At 36.1% G+C, this 21,994-nt stretch overlaps 1 long non-coding RNA gene across 2 annotated transcripts in view; it reads left to right on the top strand.

Moving 5' to 3' along the window:
• LOC141503065 (uncharacterized) overlaps positions 1-21,994 on the top strand; it is a 205,242-nt gene that overhangs the window by 117,473 nt on the left and 65,775 nt on the right. The window contains exon 5 of one of the 2 annotated variants that reach the window (XR_012472754.1): positions 8,898-9,359. The exons of the other annotated variant lie outside the window; for it this stretch is intronic. This is a non-coding gene — a long non-coding RNA (uncharacterized LOC141503065). Of the gene's footprint in view, positions 1-8,897; positions 9,360-21,994 lie in introns of those variants that run through there. 2 annotated transcript variants of the gene reach the window in all.

Raw genomic sequence — 21,994 nt, forward strand, 5'->3', positions numbered from 1 at the left:
TTGTTGTGAGAGTAAACATAACCCACCCTCCCCCCCAAAAAAGATGAGAAAGCTCAAGAATAGTGAGAGAGAGAAAAAATGTACTGCGAACAGATTCCAGTGACTCCGTCTCTGGGATAAATTGCCTTCTTTATCATGAGTCCACCAAAGAAGTTGCTCTAATATTTTTCCCACAGTTGCTATTACTAGCTGTATTTCCCTCCACTCTATTCCTCCCTACTCTTTTATTCTATTCTCTCACTCCTTTCCCCTGTCCCTGATCAAAAGTGTGTTGTACCTTAGTACCCTCTCCCACGATCTTCTCTCTCTTCTATTATGTATTCCCCCCTCCCCCCATTCCCCCTTATCCCATCCCTTTCTTCTCACTTTTCTCTAGGGTAAGATAGATTTCTATATCCTATTAAGTGTGTATGTTATTTCCAGCCATTTCAGATGAGAATGAAGGTTCATTCATTCCCCCCCTTGCCTTCCTCTATTCCACTCCAATCTTTTAGCCCATTCTTCCTCTCCTCTTTTCCTCCCAGTACTTTCCTTTATCACCCATTGACTCCATCTTTTTACTATATTATACTATTATAGTTGGTTCTTTCCTGTTCCTTGTCTATATATTCTCCTTCTAACAGCTCTTATAAATGAGAAAGTTCATATGAGTTATCAGTATCTTCTTCCCATGGAAGAATACAAACAGATCAACATCATTAAGTTCCTCATAGTTAGTCCTTCTCATCTGCCCCTTCTATGGTTCATCAGAGTCCTGTACTTGGAGATCAAACTTTCTGTTCAGCTCTGATTGTTTCAAAAGGAAAGTTTGAAAGTCCCTTGTTTCACTGAAAGTCCATCTTTTCCCCTGAAAAAGGATGTTCAGTTCTGATGGATAGTTGATTCTTGGTTGTAAACCAAGAATATGCCTTCCAGAATATCATATTGCAAGTCCTATGAGTCCTTAATATAGATGTTGCCAGATCCCTTGTATTCCTGACTATAGAGCCATGATAGTTGAATTGTTTCTTGCAGCTTTTAGTATTTTCTCTTTGACTTGGGAGTTTTGGAATTTGGCTATAATATTTCTGGAGTTCTTTGGGAAACAAGTTTCTGGGCATTCCTACCTTCAGGCTGCCATCTTGGCTCTGCCCCCCTATAAAAATATTTTATAGCAACTTTTTTGTTGTGGCAAAATTTTGTAAGCTGAGGGGATACCCTTCAATCAGAGAATGACCAAATAAACTGTGTTATAATAATGTAATGAGGGGCAGCTAAGTGGCACAGTGGATAGAGCACCGGCCCTGGAGTCAGGAGTACCTGAGCTCAAATCCAGCCTCAGACACTTAATAATTACCTAGCTGTGTGGCCTTGGGCAAGCCACTTAACCCCATTGCCTTGCAAAAAAAAACTAAAAAAAAGAATGTAATGGAATACTATTATGCTATAAGAACTTGGAAAGATTTATATGAATTGATATACAGTGAAATGAGCTAGAGAACATTTTATATAATAACAAAAGTATTTGTGATGATCAACTAAAAATGACAATTCCTATCAGCAATACAATGATCCAAGACAAGTCCACAGTTTTAATGGTGGAAAATACTATTCACATACTACTGAGGGACTCTGAATGTAGGTTGAAGCATACTATTTTTATTGTATTGTGCATATATAACCTTTATCAAATCGCTTACCATTTTAGGAAGGGTGAAGGGAGGAAGGAAGGGAAAAATTAGAAGTCAAAATTTGTAAAAATGCATATTAAAATTTTTCTTTACATATCTGAAAAAATAAAATGTTATAGAAACATAGGTAACATTTCAAGGAGATTTAGAAAGTGCTATTAATATTAACCACTTGAAAGAAAGTAAGGTAGTTTTATCATCCCCTTTTAAAAAATGAAAAATATTATGGAAAATGTTTGTTTTATTTCTTAAATTCAGGATGAAATAAATATTTTAAATGAAGAACATAAGACTTAGAAAAGGTTAGATAGCTTGTCCAAATTTACACAGGAATTAAGTTGCCAAAGCAGAATTCAAGTGCATATCTCCTGATTTCCAGTCGGAGGTGGATTTCAAGCTGGAAGTTCTTTCTACTATACTAAACTACCTTTCCCTTCTTAAGGATGGGCTTTTCTGGAATTCCTTTGAAAATTAATCATTTAGGAACCCATTTTTAGACACAAAATATACATGGAATTCAGGTTCTCAGAATAACCTACCCAAAATTATCCATCTCCTAGTCTATATTCCTGATAAGATCAATAGAAAACAATACTGTCAGTAATGGTAATGAAACAAAGCAGGAGAAAAAAATTAATTAGAAATAGTGTGGCTTTTAGCTTGAAATCTGATGGTTACAGAAAGGTTTATTTAGAATCAGATCAGGCAGTAGGTAGAAATGATACAGGGAATTATGGGCACAGAGAAAATTGTAATTGGAAACAAATTTTGTAATCTTTTTTCTGCACTATTAAAATGCTTAAATCTTGTGTATGTATGTATGTACATACATGTATGTATATATATGTATGTATGTATGTATGTATGTATGTAGGGAACTGATCCTTGTAATCCTCTGCACTGTTAAAATGTTTCCTCTTCATCTTTATTTTGACCCTGGACATGCATTCATTGGTGGGTCGAGCCAGATTTCATACTCCTGATAGTATGTCACCTTAAACCAGGTAGGGGCTCATCCTACTGCAACACCTCCTACAGCAAGACCCTGGCCACTTCCAAAAGGAAACCCTCCAATACAGACATGGACCACTCCCAAAGCACCACCACTCTCATAGACCCTGAGGGGACATTTAAAGAGAATCTAACACATGCCCCACTCTCTCTGACATCCTATGCTATAGCTAATCAGCAGCTGACCTGTCTGATTAAATTGCAGCACCCAAACCCACATGGCCTTTAAAGATCTCTCACTTTCTCTCTTTGTCTTGTAATGACCTTTTAATAAATCTGTTTTCTTTTTACTGCACACTGGGGTCAAAATCATGAGTTTTTCACAGGGAACCAACAAATCCTCTGACAAAAAAAACATTCATGGCAAGTGGGCATAGGAATTATGAGTCCTTTCAAAAGATTAGATTCTTAAATTATATCTCATTTTACTTCAAACTAATATAATATTTTCTGACACAGGTTTCCCACAAGGCTTACCCACAATTATTAAGATTGTTTCATGACTCAAAGATGTGACTATGTATATCTGTTGGGGGGAGGTGGATGGGTGTGGGATGAGAGAAAGAATGAGAGAAATGCACAGACTGAGAAACAAGAAGAGAGAACAGTCAAGGTAAGGAGGAGAGAGGAAGGGGGATAAACACCTAGGCAAAAACATCCAAAGTAAGGAAAGTGGCTTGGCAATTCATAAGAAGACAACTCCTTTATTCACAAGTTTTGTGCTATCTTAGACTGCCCTATCTTTTCTGTATTCTTTCTTTCTCATTCTGCCTCTCTGCCTCATAATTCTAACCTTGGTTGTAGCATTCTACAACTTAAATATCAGAATCTTTCCTTATCACCTTCCCCTCAACCACTTTGACAACTGTACTGGAGACCACATGTTTAGGTCTTAAGTTTTTCAGCTATGGAACTACTGCCCTGGACTCCATTGTCTTATTTAGTTAGTGTCATTGATATAAACCTAGTTTTGGTCATTTTTCAAATTACTCCGTGGTCAATATTGTTCCATGCATTATAGGACTAGAAGATCTGAGAGTTGAAAGGTATCAGCATCATTTATTGGATCCAAATTTGAAGGATTTTCCAATGTAATCAAGTGACCATCTATCTTCTATTTGAATATATTGAAAGAGGTTAAGGAAGGGGAAGTTCTTTTATTTTTGAACAAATCTTATTTTTGTTTGTTTCTTGATGTCATTCCTAAATAACTGACAGGATATAAAATTTATTCATAGATCTATAGTTTGAAAGGATGGATAAATAACAATGACTTTTAAGTGCCAGTCATTTCAGTCAGGTTCAGTTCTTTGTGACCCCTTTTGGTGTTTTCTGGGTAAACACACTGGAATAGTTTGCCATTTCCTTCTCCAGCTCATTTTACAGTTAAGGAACTTGAGACACATGTGGTAAAATGACTTACCAAGGGTCTCACGATTAGTCTCAAGTCGTCTTTGAACTCAGATCTTCCTGATTTTAGGTCTTACCCTATTCAGCAAAATGCCTACAATTGATCAAACACTGTACTCAATATTGGTAATAAGAATACAAAGGGAATTCTTGTCCTCAAAAGCATGCATTGTAATAAGGGAAGTGGCAGCCAAGAAAACATGTTTTAGTTTAGAAAGTCACAGGGATGGTAAGTGGAACCATAGGGGAAATTGATTGACTACTCTTTCCAGTAACAATGGCAGTACTGATTTGACAGCATTTTGAGAGCTGGAAAGTGTATGGAATATATTTACCCATGTGAGAAAGAAATTGATGGAGATATAAATATCTGAACTGTGAGCACTAAAGGAGAGAAAAATATGGAATATACTATGATTTACCTTTGTAGGATGAAATGATGTGGTGAGGAAGATATTATGTTAGACAATTGCAGGCCAGCAGGAGGCATCCCTGGTAAAAGACAACTTGGTTCCTTCCTGAATGCTTTATAGCACATTTCAACTGCCAGTAATTGGTAATTAAAAAAAATTCAGAAGCTGGGTGCTGGTAACTTTGGAATTGATTTTGTAACAAAGAATTTCTGGATATGTAATTTAAAAACAAAGGAATGAGTCTTTAAAACTGGCAATTTCAGGAAGGATAATAGACAAATGGAGGGACAAATCAAGTAAGAATCTTATCAAATTCTCCTTAAATCAATCACTTAAGTAGGAACCTGCTATTCTGCATCTAAGAATGGCCTTTTACCTTATCAAATCTCATCACTTATCCTATAACAAAATAAAGGCAAGATGTTCTTATCTTCTAAGTAGATCTCTAAAGGGTTCTCTACTGGGGCAACCAAGATTTTTAAAAGGGGGCATTTTTCTTTGAAAGTCTGCCCGGAGGGTGGGTCTTCCCTAAAAAGACTTTTTTTGTGCTGTTCCCTTTTTCCTCCACTATAAAATTCAGTTCAGCAAACACAGATAGTTCTTTTACAGTCCTAAACTTTATTCCAAATGGAGGCCTTTTTCAGGCAACAATCTCTATATAAATGAAGGATGAAACATTTTTTTATGTTAATCACTTCTCTGGCTCACTCTTAAAACTCTAAATGGTTGTTCTGTTATCCCCCTCCTTTTAGTTCAGAAGCTCCTCCTGGCTAGGGTAAGGTGGGATGGGGGGGGAGATGGGGGAGAGGGGCTGCCATATAGTTTGACCTATTGTTATGCTCCAATCTTAGGTAGATTCTGTGGGTCTCTGATGTAAAATACCAATAATGATAATAACAGCTGGCATTTATAAAGCATTTTATAACTATAACGGACAATCTCACCTGATCCTGTGAGATAGCTAATGCAAGTATTATCATTCCCCATATTATGTCTGAAGAAACTAGGGCTCAGGGAAGCTAAATAGTTTATTCAAAGACAGCACCCTTATCAGACCCAAGGCTCTCATTTCCCAGACCATTTGCTTTCTTGTTTGAGCACCAGGTCCATACTTTTTAGCGCTAATTTTGTAGCTATCTCCCCTACCAATGTTGGGGGAGTTTTTCTTGTACTTACTAAAAAGCTGACATTTGCAAGTTTCATACAGAAACCATTAGTTGGAGGTCATCTCCCATTTCACCTTCATTTTAAAGGGAAGAAAGGAAAGGTAATAACTGAATAATATATTTTCACTTGGTTTATGGAAATTATAAGGAGGAGAAATGCAGAAACAAGTTATCTACCACATTATCCCCTCCCAGTGTCATTATACAGAGGACCTAGAGATGCAAAATTGGCTTCTCAGTATATACACAACCCATCAGTATTGGGTTGTAGGACCCAAATGTATTTAATAAATTGAGGAGAGAAGGAAAAGGGAAGGTTGATATGGCCCTTTGCCTTCCATTATCCAAGATTCTTCAGAATGTTACTGACCCAGGGCATGTGACAGTAACACCTCAGGCCAAGATTGATATGGCCAAAAAGGTGGCCCCATTCTGCTAGTACACCTGGTTCTTGGCAACCAATTTCATTTTGAAGCAGAAGGATTCACAACAAAACAAAGAATCAGCAACACAGCTGCAGTCAGTCTATGATTGTCTGTGGGGCAGCTTCCAAGTTAGTGCTGATCAATGGATTTCAGGAGAGAGAAGGCAAAGCCATCCCAACCCCTCTCCTCCTCTGCAGTCAGCATTACTCAATCCCTGTATGTGTCTCAAACACCATTTGTACTGTTTATAAATAGCTCCAGACCCAGTAATGCCAAACAAACCTTTTACACCTGCCAGGGCTTAAATGCCTCCTTAGATGAAATAGGTTTCTAGGTAACCAAATCCTACTCAAACCTTGGCTTCAGTTGGGGCAACAAGTTATTTCTCTGGAGTTTTTCCCAGGGAATACTTTAAAATAGTGGCATTAGAGTAATCAATAGGATATTCTTATCAGATCCTTGGAAAACTCAAAGCAAAAACATTTGACAGTAAGCTATTTGATAAGATGTCCTCCCTAGCCAGGTAAGATAAGGTGAACAGAAGAGAAATTGGCAGCATATGAGAAAACTAGAAAATATTAAATTCATTCAAAGTGACTTGATCCAGTTAACAAATACTGTAGGATCTGTGATCTGTGTCAGAGTAAGAAACTCTCAATGTGGACACTCCCTCCACCAAATATAGATCCTAATCATTGGATAATATAATGGAAAGAGTATGTATTGACATGGTCCTTTAAGTGCTAAAAGTTTCTTGAGATACAGTAGTTTGGTCTTTACAATAGCCTCCTAAGAGGGAAAATATCAAATTCAATTCAATTCAATTTTTAAAAATGTTTATTTTATATCATATATATAAATATATGATATAAAATACACCATGAGAAACCCTGGAAATAAAAGGGCAAAAAAGAAAGGAAATAAGGAAGGAAGGAAGGAAGGAAGGAAGGAAGGAAGGAAGGAAGGAAATGAAAGAAAAAGAAAGAAAGAAGGAAAGAAAAATAAAAAGAAAGAAAGAGGGAGGGAGGAAGGAAAGAAAGAAAGAAAGAAAAGAAAGAAAGAAGGAAGGAAGAAAATGAAAGAAAAAAGAAATAAAGAAGGAAAGAAAGAAAGAAAGAAAAAGAAAGAAAGATAAAGGAAGGAAGGAAGGAAATGAAAGAAAAAAGAAAGAAAGAAGGAAAGAAAGAAAGAAAAAGGAAGAAGGAAGAAAGAGGGAGGAAGGAAGGAAAGGAGGAAGGAAGGAAGGAAGGAAGGAAGGAAGGAAGGAAGGAAGGAAGGAAGGAAGGAAGGAAGGAAGGAAGGAAGGGAGGAAGGAAGGAAAGGAGGAAGGAAGGAAGGAAGGAAGGAAGGAAGGAAGGAAGGAAGGAAGGAAGGAAGGAAGGAAGGAAGGAAGGAAGGGACAACTCCTAAAGAAGCTTATATCAAATTGTAGATACAACTTGTATAAAAGCAATATGTATAGATAATTATACAAAGAAATTTGAAGTAGAGAGATAGTTAATAATTGGAATGAGTTGGGATGGCGTGAGAGGAAGAAAGATATCTGGTAGTAGTTGTGTTATTTGAAAGAAGGAATTCTATAAGAAATAGGTGAAGAGGAATATAACTCAAGACAATGGGAACAATTTTGGAAAGGCAGAAAGAGGTGAGATAGAATCCCAGGAATTTAAGAAACCAGTGGACCAATTTGACTGGAATGAAGTAAACACTATAAAGTGGAGTAATTTGATAAAAAAAAAAAAAAAAAAAAAACAGAACCTAGAGTGATGAGAGCATAACAGTAGAAGGTTTGAGACTTTGTCTTTTATCCTTAGAAATAATGAGGCCACTGAATAATTTTAAAAGGAAAAGAAGGTCATATGTAAGGTGATTCCTTTCATTAAAAGAATATGAGTTTAACTTCTGTGCAGAAGATGCACTGGAGGGGAAAGTTTAGTAGTAGGAGATTATTTAGAAAATGTTTGTAATAGTCCTGGTTAGAGGTAAAGAAAGACTGATACTAGCAATGTTGTAGAGATAAGACAGATAAGACTTTGCAATTAGTTGGATATATAAGATGAGGCAAAATAATTCAAAGATGACTTAAAGGTTTAGAACATGGTTGACAATAAAGATGACAGTATCTATTTTACTGAAGAGGAAACTAGTTTCCAGAGAAATTCAGTGATTTATACAAGGTCATGGCACTATAATTGGCACTGGAACTAAAAGCTAGGACTTCAGACTTCAAACCCATTGCTCTTGCCACTAGACTATGCCTTGTTTTATATGAATGATGACTTTGACAGCTTGAATCAAAAATACTGTGATTCCTCCTAAAAGAAAACAAAAAATAGAGCATACCTATAAACAAATACATTGTGAAAATTCAGAGAGCAAGTGAATATTTAGTTAACTCACCTTATTGATAGCTATTCAAGGTTTACTGCAGTGGCTTGTCCTGAGGCACATCTGGCTGCTCCCCAAACCAGGAGATGTTCATTACATTCAAGCCACTGATGTAGAAACAGAGATAGTATCTAATCCCTGAAGCCTGCATGCAGTGGTTAAGAACTATCTATGAATGGCAGGTGGAGAAGCTGCATTATTTAAATTCTGCAAATGAGGCTTTTCCCCATCCGAATTTAGATTATACAGGAATGGTTTCTTCAATAAACACATTTCCTTATCATGGTTTTCAGCCTACCACAGCTCAATAAATTTTGTAGGCTTGGACCCATCAGCTAATGACATCGTCAGCTCCTCTGCCACCTCAAACTATTAAAGTCAGGCCTTTGTTTTTTGTTTTTTGTTTTTTTCCAGAGAAAGGCTAGTTACTGATGTGAAAGGTGGACTGGAGAATGATGAGGTTTGTCACTGGACTATCCAGTCACCAGGCTACCAATCACAATGGCACTCCAACTAAAAACTAGGACTACAGACTTCAAACCCACTGCTGTGTCCCACTGTGCTGAGCCAGGAAAATACAATGACAAGGAACTAAAGGATCTTGGAACCAGATGGATCATGGGAGTACCTTCTAATCCAATCTATTCCTGATAAATGACCATTCAATTTTTGCTGGAAGATCCCAAGTGAGAATTAATTCTCAGTGATTCTCAAGGCATCCCTTTCCTCTTTGACACATTCTATTAGGAAGATTCCCTACCCTCCTCCTCATCACACTAAAATTTCCTTCTGTGTTTTCTACCCTTTGCTCCTAGTTCTTCACTCGAGGGCTAGCTAAACAGAACAAATCTACTCCCTCTTCTACATAAAAGTCCTTCAAATGCTAAATAGAATGAGTTGTGATTTCATCCTGGGGACAGAGAGATCATTCCCAGTATGGGGAAGAATCAAGTTGGTTATATTCTGAAGATATCAAAAAACCCTGAAAAACAAAAAGAGCCAATTGCCCTTGAGGTGTCTACTTTCCACAGGAGGAAGGGCAATGCAACATTAAAAAAAGATAAGAAAATACAATATAAATTGAGGAAACAGTGCTTAGTATAGTGTTTAGATTATAGTAGGTGCTTTATAAATGTTTGATGGTTTCATTTGATGAAGACAATAACACCTATGGGAATCAGGAAAAAAACTTACTTTTTTTTTTTTTTAGTAAAACACTTTCAATAGGAAGTAAAAATAAAATGACCTTGGGACTGAACTTCCTGTGCTTGGATCCAGAAATTAGAATTACTCAAAGGATAAAAGTCAGGTGAAATGTATAGCCTGGACCTGGGTGGTACAGTGGTTAGATCACCAGTCCTGGAGTCAGAAGAACCTGAATTCAAATCTGGCCTCAGACACTTGTCATTTAATTAGCTTATATGACCTTGGACAAGTCAATTAACCCTGACTGCATCACTAAACAAACAAAAATTACAAAACCTTGATATATTGGAAGAAGTACTGCGTTTGGAGTCAAATAAGGTTTGAATCACAGACCATTACTTACAGCCTTTGTAACCTCAGAAAAAAGTAATTTTCCCTTTCCTCATCTACAAAATGAAAGTACCTTAGTTATGAGATATTTTCCAAACTCTGTTTGAGTGTCTGAATCTATTTCTATTTATCTATCCATCTATTGGATAAATATTTTTTTCTATGTCTGTCCATCTATATGATAAATATATCTATCTACTAGTTTTAGGCTTGATATAAAAAAGGAAAAAAATTCTTCCTAACAAGGATAGAATGTACCATCCCAGGTGTTAGAAAATGTCCTGTCTGTAAAAGACTTCCAAAATGGAAGACTACTTTTGGTCAAGAAGTGCCCAATTACAAATATCAGGTTCATTATAAGGGTAATGACTGAACTTAGGCATACTGGTCTTAGATAATCCCTAAGATTTCACTTTGAGATTTCATAAAAGTAATTTACATCCTAAAACTAACAGAGTTATACAGACCAAGGGATATGACAAAATAAAATGAGAAAGGGATAAAGAGAGCCAGTATGGCATGGTGGATAGAGGGTTAAAGCCAGGAAAACCTAGGTTCAAATCCCACCTCTAACACATATCAGCTGTCTCATCCAGGTCAAGTTATTAACCTTTCAATTCCTTGGGCAACAATCTAAGACCCTAAATTGCAAAGAAGTTGCTAATCTGCATTGGTGGAGGGCAGTGTCTATAGGCAGAAATTCTATATACAATTGAAATTTTGACAGTTCTGACTCTATCTCTAGATTCAAGGAATGTTACATCTAAAAGGGAACTTATAAATAGTCTAAAATAAACCTTTAATTTGACAATTAGAGAACTGGACCCCAAAAACATCAAATAATTGGACCAAGTTAAATAATTAGGAAAAGGTATAGAAGCAAGATTCAAATGTTCTGACTCCAGTTCTGATACTATTTGTCCTAGGTAGTGATATCATTTTCTCTATGAGTTATTCTGGTAAAAGTTCTGAATATGAAGTCAAAAGACCATCTGGGCTAATATTTGCTAACCCTGTGACTGCATACTTAACTGAGCCTACAGGTATGGTAAGGTTCAAATGATATCATGGATACAAAACACTATGGAAACCACAAGGTGCTATAAATGACAACCATTTATTATCACTTCCTTCTTCTCTCATTATCATTATTGATTGCTATTATTAATTTTTAAACTCCAGTTACCAATCTGGTGACATCTTTAGTATCTGAGCCTTGTACTGCTTACCTTATTAGAAGCACAACAGTGTTTATAGAAAAATATGGGATTCTGTCTGTTGAACATTTAACAACAGAATTTTCCAAAAAAAAAGTGCATGCACTTTTAAGTTTAATCTGAACTAGTAACACTTTCTTAAGGCTAGACTATCAATAAATCAGTCTTGTTTTGTAGAGAATGCTGATTTCTAAGGTATAAATGTTCACATTGAAGTTTAACAATCCTATCTGGAAAGCAGATTAGAACAGTCACAACAGTACTTGTGCCTCCTTTTCGTCCTCATCTATAAAATGGGGATAATAGTACAAGCCTCACCTACTTCACAGTGTAACAATGAGTTAATTTCTTTATAAACCTTAAGGCCCAATATAAATATAAGTTGTTACTCTTGTAGGTGATAGCATTAAAAAAATAACTTTACAGAGCAAAATGTATTTATTTTGTTCTGTTCAATTAATATAATTTTTAAATAATGTAAACTTTATGAAAAACTCAAAACAGAAGATTCCTCTTTTCAAAGAGAATGTCTCACTTCAGCAGTCTTGATTAAGGTTGATGATGGTATCTGACAAATGATAAGGAAGTTGGAAATTCTGTGACCATGCAGTGTAGACTAAGGGATCCAGTACAACTCTAAGACTAGGAAATAATCATTACTGCAATACATACTGTTTTCTCCTCTAGAAAAAACTTATTTTACTAGAAAGAGAACGTAAATGCACCTTATCTACCTTCCCTTCTCCCTAGATCAAAAGGGGCCAGTACCTATATCCACTATAGAGCTCTAAACTCACAGAAAAATGAGATCCTTTAAACATCCATGAATTTTAACTCTGCTCTACAGTCCCAGGATCTGAAAAAAAGAAGTAAAATGGAGAAAGGGACAGATTTAAAGAAAAATGAGAAAATTCAGCTTTCCCAGCAGGCACAAAAGAATGTGAGCTATTCAGACTTTCCTTTAGGTCCCTTTGTTTTGGTTTCCATGGGGATGTGTCTGGGGAAAAACTGCCAGTGTATTTATGGAGAGCCTATGATCATTTGGTCTAATGAGATGGGCAGAAGGAGAAAAAAAGAGGTGACAGGGAAGTCTCAAATGGTAACATACTCTTGGGTTGCATTAAGAGAAGTATAGGATCTAGAACAAGGAATGAACTATCCCTGCTCCACTATTCTCAATTGCACAGTATTGTTTTCAGTTCTGAGTTGCCAATTTTAGGCAGAACAATGAAATCTAGATTATAGTACAGAGGAGAGCAACCAATTGGCAAAAGAACTGGACATTAACCAATATAAGTATGAGAGGAATTAGGGATTTCTGGAAAGGATAAGAGAAGACTTAAGAGTACCACAGTAGCAGTCTTTTATTATTTGAAAGAAATAATATTAAACTTGTTCTTTTTGTCTCCAGGAGGTAAATTAAGAGTCAATGTTTGAAATTCAGAATGTCATAGTTTAAGAACTGGGGGGAAAAACCCTTTGAAGGCAACTAGACAAATCCCTTCCCTTCATTTTGTTGATTAGGCTCAGGAAGCAAAGGATCCGAAGGAGTTGTTGAACACAAGTCCTCACCTTCTTGAACCAATGAACTTTCCACTGCACTCTTCAGCCTGTGCAAATTATAAGAGGACTGATTTTTGTGCTGTGTAACCAGGGGAAATTGCCAAATAATTAAAGCTATCCAAAAGTGGAATTGACTTTTTCCAGTTTACTGGCTGAATTCAGGAAGAAGCTAGACTAGTTGTCTGCGATGTTTAGAGACCATTTCTATTTGTGTACCATTTGAACTAAAAGATCTTTGAGGTTTCTTCCATCCGTCTCTTTACCCAATAATAATTTCATCATTCAAAAAGTAGAAAAGCCCTAGAGGTTTCTGTTCTGGATGTAATTCTCACCAAAAGGAAGGAAATGGTTCCATATAATATATAAATATTGTGGGGCAATGACCGCTCTCTCATAGTTTGTGAGGAGAAGAAGCTAGGTGTAATATATCTACCCTAAAATTTTGGAAAAGATTTGGGGGTAGAGATAGATTTAGTCTCATGAACTAAATTTGTATAGGACAAGTCTGTCCCCAGAGGGATTAGGAAACTCCCAAGAGTAGAGATCTTACAAAGGAAAGTAGTTTCACTGAAAGGAGAAATGCAAATTGCCTAAAGAGATTTGCATAGGGAAATCACTAATGAATTTAGATGAAAGTGATATGAATTTTAGGGGGGGGAAAGACAAATAACAGGAAAAATGCTAAAGTGTGGCACCATCTTGTGAAAAGAAAAGTTTTAAAACCAGAAATAAAATGCGACTGGTGAGGAACCCCAGAACAAGAAAAGAGTATTGGCACCCCAATACCTCACAGGGGTAGCCAAATTAAAATAAAAAGAAAGATCAAAGAAGAGGTAGGATCATGGCTTTGAAAGATGGAATAATGTCAACTTAAAAAAAGTGAAAGGAGAGCTATTCAAGATTCATTTAGTTTTTCCATCTTAGTCATATTGTGAAAGGAAACATAGAATATAAAAAAGAAAGAAAAAGTTTTTAAAAACTCTTTGATCTGCATTCAGACTCTACCAGTTTTTTTTAGCATGAGTCCTTCAGCATTGTCTTAAATCACTATATTGCTGAAAATAGCCACAGTTGATCATCATACAATTAAAATGGATATTTTGTGTACAATGTTTTCTTGGTTCTATTCACTTAATTTTGTATCAGTTCATATAAGTCTTTTTAGGTTTTTCTGAAAACACCCTTCTATTCATTTCTTATAGGATAATAGTAATGCATCAAAATCATATACCACAACTCGTTCAATCATTCAAAAATTTATGGACATTTCCTTCAGTTTCCCATTCCTTTCCTCCACAAAAAAAAAAGAGCTGCCACAAATATTTTTGTACATTATAAGTTCTTTTCCTTTAAAAAATATTTTGGGGTTACAGATATAGTAGTGTTATTGCTAGTAGTGCCTTTTGGGCATAGTTCCAAATTACTCTCCAATGCTTGGCTCAATTCAGAACTCTAACAGCACATTATGTCTCAATTTTCCTCTACTCCCTCTTATATTTGTCATTTTATTTCATATCAAACTAGCTAATCTGATAGCTATGTCAAATGACTTGTATTCTTATATAATTGACTCTTGAGGACTTTATCATAGAAATTTGTTATAATTTTTTTCTAGTTTTCTGGTTTCCTTCAATTTTGACTATATGATTTTGTTTGTACAAAAATATACATTTTATATTCCATGATGTCCATTTTGGTTCCTAAATAAAATGACATGTGCACTATAAATGAAAGGATGGTCAATAGAGAGTGGATAGCCAAGATAATTATGGAGATTGTAAGAAAGTACAAATTGCCTTAATGAATCTATCTACTTGTCCCAGATAAGAAACATTATCAGATCCTGACAAAAATTGACAGCTGTGATTTCTAAGCTAGTGTTATTTCAAAGGTCGTGAAGTACAAAAGAGTTACTGCCATAAAGGTGAAGAGTAAACATTGTCTCACTTTTTTAAAAAATGGAGAGAAAAATAGAGTTGGCAAACTATAGGTCAATCATATTTACGCCCATTCCAATGCAAATCCTAGAAGGGATAATTAAACAGATGGCAAATGAGTATCCAGAAAAAGTAGGATGTCAAAAATCCAGGAAGGCTTAATCAAAAAGAAGTGATGGCAGAATAATATTATTCCTTTTTTGACAAGGTTGTTAAGTTAGTAAGTGATAAAAAAAGATGTGAACATAGTTTGCCTAGATTTTAATGAAGTATTTAATATGGTTTCTTAGACTAGACTTGTAGAAAATGTGCAATGTAAACTAAAAAGGTGTCAAACAGCAACATTGTTTAAAATAAATATAAACACAATAGAAGGGGCAGCTAAGGGGATACAGTGGATAGAGTACCGGCCCTGGAATCAGGAGGAAACTGAGTTCAAATGTGACCTCAGACACTTGATTCATGCTATGTGACCTTGGACAAGTCACATAACCCCATTGCCCCACAAAAACTAAATAAATAAATAAATATACAAACACAATAGAATATAGATAATGTTAATATGTGAGTTTCTAAGTGAACATGCAGGGTGTAGCTATCTTTAAGCTTGGTTTCTATTTGATTTTGACACCACTGGGCTGAGTAACTGATGCAGTTAGGTAAATTCAGAATTGGTTGAACGACCATTTTTTTTTAGGTTTTTGCAAGGCAAACAGGGTTAAGTGGCTTGCCCAAGGCCACATAGTTAGGTAATTATTAAGTGTCTGAGACCGGATTTGAACCCAGGTACTCCTGATTCCAGGGCCAGTGCTTTATCTACTGCGCCACCTAGCCGCCCTGTGAAGACCATTTTCAAAAAATAGTTGCTAAATGATTCGATGTCAGGTTGACTCTAATCTCTAGTGAAGCCCTATGAATATAGGTTTAGCCAAGTTTTGTATAATATTTTTATTAATGATTTCACTAAAAATATACATGCTAGGTTTGTCAGATTTGCAGATGACACAAAGATAGAAAGGATAGTTAACATTCTATAAGATAAAGAATCATAAACGATCTTTCAAAGCATGGTAGAGGGTTGCCCTTCTGTGGGTAGAAATAGTCAAGTTGGCTTCCAAGACAGGCACAGAAGAGAGATAGGGGTTAAGGCAGAGACATAAATCCCAACTCTTCCCAGAAACACCCCCCCCATCAAGGATGCTCCTCTTCCTCATCCCTCTTCCCTGATCTGTCTCTACTAACTTTTCATGTGGTGTGACTTGAGAAAAGACAATATTCTCCCTCAGGAGGGCAATAAAAAGACAGGATGGCTTCCAGGGCAGCCATGGGACCACACACACACACACACACACACACACACACACACACACACACACACCCTCACCTGACCTGTGTCATTTCTGGCATAGACTTGGACTCTGGCAAGGGAAAGACCAGCAGAGGGAGATCACAACCCCTGGATCCGAGGTAAAATCCAGATACCTTCTCAACTAGAAACTCAGAATTGATGGTATTGGAATTTGCCCATATAGGACAATGGCTGCTACCCTTCTAAACTCAGAGCTATTTCTGTGATGTCTGCTTCAAAGAATATAATTTTAGACTCTACCTCACTTCCCTGTGACTGCTGGTATGCAGGAAATGTGTACCAGGACCAGCCTAGGCTGACTTCCTTAGCCTATCCCCACTGAATTCCAAGAAGACTCATTGACCAGGGCCTTCCCTGACTACCCCTCCCTGAGACTCTGTCTCTAGGACAGCTCTTTGAAATCACCCCCCAACCACCCCCAAAAACAAAAGTTGAGGACAGAAGAAGCTCTGCCTCAAGCTTCATATTTCTTGGTCAATACTAGATAGAGACAGACTAGACTCAATCTAGCTTGGATAGGAGAGAGAGTATAATTTCTGGATTCAGGAAGACTCTTGCTGAGTTCAAATCTCTCCTCAAAAACTCAGGAGCTGTGTGAGCCAGGCATATCACTTGACCCGGTTTGTGTCAGTGCCTTTGGTCTGAAGTTCACTGCCTACCTAGGCCTAGCCCTGCATCATCAGGATGGAGGAGGCCTAACTTCTTGAATCTTTCTTCTTATTGAAAGAAGTAGGTCCAGGGCCTTTTAAAATATCTTGAGAAGATTCTTTGAGGTGAGATACTGCCACAGGACTGACCTAGAGGTGAGAAGTAAGATAGGTCCTCTCTTCCCCCTCAACAAACACTCTCACCTTGGGACCTATGGATGATCAAAGAAGTAGCAAACTCCCGGTGGAGAGAGGAGAGACTGGGTTGAAGGACACAAGTAAGGCTCCAGTTTTGATGAGGAGTGCAGTCACCTTTTTTCTCTGAAATAGATACAAAGAAGAGATGATGATATTCAATATCAAACTGTAGAATTAGAGACAACAGGAAGCTAATGAGAAATGGACTCAAGATGATTATTTTTGTTTTCTTAGTGATTCAAGATAGTCTGTTGAGAGGACCTACCAATACCTTAAAATCTGTCCTCCTACTCTTCACCTTTATGGTAGAAAAAAAATACTAACATTTTCTTTCTTTCTTTTTCTATTTTATAAAGGTGTTAGGTTTTTTTTTTCCCTCTCTAATTAGCAAACATTTATTTTCTCGCTATTCTATCACCTTCTCATTTGGGGCAAAAGTAAGGAAAACAATAGTCTTGCAATAAATATGCACAGTCAAAATAAAACATATTTACATACACATATACACAAATACACACACACACACACACACACACACACACACACACATACAGAAACACCTAAAGGTGTGGTAAGAGGGATAGTGCTTTCCATCTAGAGAAAAATGAAACCTTAATAAGGTCACAGTGCTTTAATGGGTCCACACTTTTGTGAGTCCACAGAGCTTTTCAAAATATGTTCTCTAATTCCTAGTGAAAGCAACTAGCATTATTAACTAGTATTATTATCTGATAAAGTCTGAGGAGTTCCTTGGCAGGCATGTGACACTGTCTTAAATGCTTCCAGAAAGCCCCTCTTTTATGTGGCTGTTCTGTCAAGAGTCTTTGCCTGAACTCCAATCAGATTATCCCCCTCACTGTGGTCTAATTCTAGGCTCTACCACAAAAGACTAGAGGTAGTGTGCTACAGTGGCAGCCAAGAGGTTTGGTAGATAGAACTGGGTCTGAATTCAAAAAGACAAATTCAAATCCAACCTAAGACTAAGTAGCTGTGTGACCCTGAGCAAGTCACCTAACCTCTGTTTTCTCAACTGTAAGATAAGGATAATAATAACATCTACCTCCCAAGGTTATTGTGAAGATCAAATGTAAAGAGCTCATAGTAGATATTATATAAATAGGTGCTATTTATTCTTTGACCTATGCCACTGACTATCTGTGGATAGGAACTTAATATTGGATAAGTCATTTAGCATTCTCTAGGTTTGATTTATGATTTAAAATAAAAGAAAAGGTCAGACTAGATTATCACTACAGTCACTCTAAGTCATAGATCTATGACCCTATGATACCATGACAATGTTGGATCGAATTTAATAAGATGAAATTCAACAAGAATAAATGTAAAGTCTTATACTAGCATTAAAGAAATTTTTATCAAACAAAGGATGGGAGAGGCATAATTGGATAGCAGTTTATTGGAAAAAATTTGAGGAGTAAATTTCTGTGTCAATATTAATCATATGTGTGATGTCAAGTAAAAAAGAGGGGCATCTAGGGATGCATTGAGAGGTTTAGCTTCCATAACTGAGGTGTGAGTTCCTCTGGACTATATCAGACAACTTCTGAAGTGTTATGCATAGTTCTGGGCATAATGGTTTAGAAAGGACATTGGTCAGGTAGAGAGAATCCATAGAATGACTATAATTTGGATGAAGAATCTCAAAAGTAATGGTGTGTAAAATATGAAGATTAGTTGAAAGAAAAAGAGTTGTTTATGGCAAAGAGAAGACTGAGGCAGTAGAGATAATGGGGGAGAAATCACTTGACAGAATTGGTGTATTTAGCCTGGAAAAGAAAAGACTTGCTGCTGATATGATAGCTGTCTTCAAGTATTTGAAATTCTGTCACATGGAAGAAAGAACAGATTTCTTCATTTTGGCCCCCAAGGATAAGAATAGTAGCTACTGGTTGAAGCTGCAAAGAGACAAACTGAAGCTTGATATTTTGGGTGAGAATTGTAAGGGAGATAGGAAAAAACCCTTCCTTAACAATTGAACTATGGAAAAATGGAATAAACTGTCCCATAAGATACTGAGTTTCCTCTTGTTGGAAGTATTCAAGTAGAGGCTGGATGAAACAGTTTCCTAGTATTTGATAGTGGAGATTCCTTTGGGGAATAGGCTGAATTAGATTTCTTCTGCTGTCACTTCTAACTAAAATTGTGGGATGTGAGAACAAAGTGAGAGGAAAAATGAATTTACAATTAGAGAGTCTCAGGGCTGCTTATATATTTAATTTCAGGGAGGGGAAACAAAGTTCCAAAAATATCAGCTTCCCCAGTTCATCAGTGGAAGAAATTCTTTCCTTAGACCTTATTTCCTTTGGAATATGGCAAATAATCCAATATTTGGTGCAGTGTAAACACCTCTATAAAAGTAATACTTTGGGGGCAGCTAGGTTGCACAATGGATAGAGCAGTGGCCTTGGAGTCAGGAGGACCTAAGTTCAAATTTGACCTAAGACACTTAATTAACCTAGCTGTGGGACTTTAAACAAGTCACTTAACCCTATTATCTTGCAAAAAAAGTAAAAAAAGTAAAAAAAAGTAAAGCTTCACTAACTGTTGATGTTTAATTGTGAATTAATTTTCAGTTCTTTCAGAGTCATAGAACCTCAGATTTCTAAGGGACCTCAAAGGCCATCCTCTTAATTGTCTTTCCAACACAGGAATTGTGATCACAACATCCTTATTACCCAACCTCTGCCTAGACACCTCCAGCAGGGTAAAGCAGGAACTTAATTTGTTTTCATTGTTTTTACAATGGTAATAATAAATGATAATAATAATAATAATAATAAATAGGTAATTATTTTAAGTGCATCCCTATCCTTCTACTTCTATCTTCTGGAACTAAGTAGACCAAGTCTAAAAATTTTTTCAAATGGAAACCCCTCTCAAATTTAAAGGCAAGTATGATGACTCCCATTAAGTCATCTTTATTTTCAGGTTAAATAAACCAGTTTCATAAAGAAATCCTCACATATCATCTACAATCCTCTAACCCTCATATGAACTTGATCTGTTTTTTTTCTAATTTCCTTATCAAGCTGTTGTGTCTTCCTGTAATGAAAAGCAAACCAGATATATGTTCTGACTAAGGCAGTATAAAAAGGGAATTTCAACTTCCTAATATTAAATATGTATTTCTATTGAAGTAGTCTTAAATTTATTAATTTTTTAGCCACCACTTCATATGATACCTCATGTTAAATTTATAGACATTTTAACCATTATTAAGTTGTTCAAAGGGAGCAGGTTTTCATAAGAAGAAAGTATTAAGACTTTGACAAGTTGAGATATGAATTGTAGTGTTGGATGGGTATAGAGAGTACACCATTGAGAAGGAAGAAAGTTCAGAAAAAGGTTGAAGAAAAATGGATGTCAATGGTGTTGATATGGAGATAGAAGGCATTTGAAATGACAATTAAACTGAATTAACCATTTTATAATTGGCTGACTCTGTGACTACTGGTAAATATTAAGGAAATCAATGAAAATTGGAAGGGGAATACATTTTGGTCTCTTAATGAATTAGGATAAATTATTTGACAGATTGATGCCAACTATTTCAAGTCTCTTTCAGAATTGTGATATCCCAGAGTTGGAAGGGACATCATAGATCGTGTAGTCATGGGGGTTTTGATCATTTGGATCATGGACATGATCTTTGGTAATCTAATACAGCAATTGGACCATAGTTCAGAATTACAATTTAAAGTGTGTAAAATAAAATATGGATCAATACAAAGGAAGTTAATTTTATTTAAATATGACTAATAAAATATCTTCAAAAAATAAAAATAAGTTCATGTTAAGAACCTAGGTTAAGAACCCTTCATCTAATATAATTTATACCTGAATGAGACTCTCCTCTACCAACCCCTGGCAACCCTCTGCTTAAAGACCTATGGAAATAGAAAACTAACATTATATCAATTGCAATAATTTTTGATCCTGTGAATAGCCTTTTTCACATATATACCCTAATTATTCAAAGGTGTTGACCTTCCTGGATCTTACAACCAAAGGTTGGGATACTAACTGTGATCTGTTCTTGCCATTGTAAAGATGGCTGTAAATATAGACATAAAATCCCTGGAGATATTCAAAATTAAACAGTTGAAATTTATCAACTACACAGGGTCCTTCTACACTTACTGATTTTTGGCTTCAAATTGAGTAGTAGGTTACCAAATTTTTTCACTATCATCATTATGATAATAATTCTCATTTATATAGCATTTGATGGTTGCAAAATGCTTCATGTGTATTATCTCATTGCATCTTACAATAACCCAGTAAGGAAAGTCATGAAAATTGCAGTTATATTTTGCAAAAGAGGAAATCAAGGAGAGGCAATGGAACATAAATATATGTCTATAATCACATGATTAATAATAGATAATGATAATGATAGAGTCAGGGCTTAAACCAAGGTCATAGGGTGATTAGATTTTGCACTTTAGAGCTGAAAATCACTTTTTTTGCTCTTTCAGCTATACTATCAAGCACCCTTTTGTAGTCTTATAATCTATTCTCCAGCAGGATTATTGTTGCTGTTGTTCAGTCATTTAGTCATGTTTGATTCTTTATGACTTCATAGATCATAGTATGTCAGGTCATTTTGTCTTCTACCATCTCTCAAAGTCTGTTCAAATTCATATTTATCATTTCCACAGTATTATCTATCCATCTTATCCTCTGGTGGCCCTATTTCCTTTTACCTTCAATATTTTCAAGGACTTTTCCAATGAGTATCATCTTCTCATTATGTGGCCAAAATACTGAAGCTTCAACTTTAGTAATTGACCTTCTAGCAACGAGCCTGATTAGTTTCCTTTGATCTCCTTTACCGAGTCTCCAAATAAATGAAAAAATGCTCTATTTTAATAGTATTCCAGGGAGAGGTGTGACCAATTCCTTTAGAAACTTTTCCAAGATCTACCAGCCAATCTTGATGGTCAGTGTTTCTACAAGACCCTAATCACTTGCTACTATTTTCAAAGTGAAGAAGGAAAACAGCTAGTCAATAACCTCCTAC

This window comes from Macrotis lagotis, chromosome X (assembly GCF_037893015.1).
Source record: "Macrotis lagotis isolate mMagLag1 chromosome X, bilby.v1.9.chrom.fasta, whole genome shotgun sequence".
NCBI lineage: Eukaryota > Metazoa > Chordata > Mammalia > Peramelemorphia > Peramelidae > Macrotis > Macrotis lagotis.